Here is a 2,241-nt window from a genome sequence, read left to right as displayed (position 1 = left end):
TGGGGGGGGGGGGGGGGGGGGGAGTGTGTAGTGGAGCAAAGCTACTCACCCCATGATGACTGGGGATCCAAAGAAAGAGATGAAGGGGCGGGGGTCCCAATATGCCCTGCAAGGCAATTCCCCTCCCCGCCCCCCAATGATTTAACATCCTTTCTCTAAGTTCTGTTTCTGAAATATTCCCCTACCACTCAGTAGCACCACAGGCTGGCAACCAAACTTTTTAAAAATGGCTTTTGGAGGTCATAAAGCTCCAACCCATAACACTCTGAGAGGAAAAGTCAGGTAATGCCAGGCTTTCATTGGGAAGGGTAAAAGACAGTCAGCTAGGTCAGCCCTTCAAGAGTATGGATCACTCATGGGCCTTCTTTTGGGCTCATTTTGTTTTTTCAGTCTGTAAAACAACATGATTGGAGTATATGATGACAAAAATTTCTGATTCCCATAATAACTATGATTCTCCTTCTATCTTTAAAATGGATACAACTCTTCCCAGGTCCAGGCTCCATCATGGCCACAACCTTCAATCAGGGTGGCATGGCTTCTAATAGCTCCCTGCAGTCTTTTCCTAAGACTTAGTACATTGTTGGAAAAAATAACACAATATTCCAGCTCTCCAGTTAGTAAGCCCACTTCTCACTGTAGAAATATACAGTTTGGGTGCTCTGTTAAGTTTCTTCTGATGGCTTGGCAATTGCAGAGTCTATATCTAGAACTCATAATTTGAAGATATAAGGATAGTAATGTGATCTTATTCCACTGAGGTTTTTATTTGATTTAAATTCAAATGAGACAAGGCAGCAATAGGTTATCTTTCTATAGGTTCTATTTAGAGATAAAACAAGCATTTTTTCTTTTCAGTATTTGTGTAATCTTGCCCAAGGGAGACACTTAGGATCTTTAGAGTTTTCTCTATCTCTAAGATTCTTTTCCTGCATCATTGCCTCTGCTCTAATGTTCCAGGAAGTAATACCATGGGTAGAAAACCATAAACTTGGTTTTATGTCTTTGTAATTTGTTTTTATTTTAAAACACATAGCCTTTAAACTTAGTTTGGGAGTCAAAACCTGCTAGATAGATAACCTTGAGAAAGTTACTTATGCCTCAATTTCCTCATCTATAAAATGTAATTACATCTTCTTTTAAGGTGGTATGTTTTAGAGGCAATGTCATAAGGAAGCATTTATAGGACACTTGGTACAGACCAGAACAGAGTAAAGGTGCTTATTTCTCTCACTCCACCTCCATGCCTTCCACAGAAATGAATATAAAGCCATAAAAGAAAATATATCTCTTTTTTGCAGCATTATTAGTGAGTTTTTAATTCTTTCATGAATTCTTTAGGTTCTATAACACTCAGACTATGAATAAAGGGATTTTTGTTACACACATAAACATTTAAATATTTTTTAATTTTTGTGTATGAGTGTATTACCTGCATGAATGTAAGTGCACCTGTGTCATGCAATGCCCACAGAAGTTAGAAGAGGGTGTCAGATCCCCTGAAACTGGAGTTACAGGGGGTTGTTAGCCACCATGTGGGTGTTGGGAACTGAACCTGGGTCCTCTGCAAGCAGCCAATGCCCTTAACTGCTGAGTCATGTCTCCAGCCCCAAACATAAACATTTAAAGGACAGGCTAGCCTTCTTGCTGCCTTGTCATTTGGCATGTCCTCTGGCTGCTACTAGATAAGAGTAGGATAGACAAGTTCTGGTCTCACAGTTTTCCTCTTGATCTTCTTATTGGCCAATGAGCAGACTATGAAGTAGTCATTTCAATCACAAGATCCCACCCTAGGGCGGTCACCATTTCTCAAGATGACTCAGCCACTACTACCCTTAGCCTTTATCTTAAGGCCAACAAATCATTTTCTAGTGTCCATACTTCTGAGTCAGAAGCCAGCTTTCCTGAAGGAGTTTCCAGCAGTGGTTTGCAAACTGCTGTCTGAAGGTCAAATCTGGCCTGACTCTTTTTGGGTACAATTGGGAACTAAGGATAATATTTGCATCTTAAAAAATGGTTTCATGGGGCTGGAGAGATGGCTCAGCGGTTAAGAGCACTGACTGCTCTTGCAATGGACCCAGGTTCGATTCCCAGCACCCACATAGCAGCTATGAACCATCCTTAACTACAGTTCCAGGGGAATTCGAAGCCTTCTTCTGAGCTTCGAGGCATTGCACAACACGGGTGCACTCACATACATGCAGGCAATACACTCATACACATAAAATAAAAATAATAATA

This window comes from Nannospalax galili, unplaced genomic scaffold, assembly GCF_000622305.1.
Source record: "Nannospalax galili isolate Female #2095 unplaced genomic scaffold, S.galili_v1.0 scaffold85, whole genome shotgun sequence".
Lineage (NCBI taxonomy): Eukaryota > Metazoa > Chordata > Mammalia > Rodentia > Spalacidae > Nannospalax > Nannospalax galili.
Note: the sequence above shows the minus strand (reverse complement) of the source record.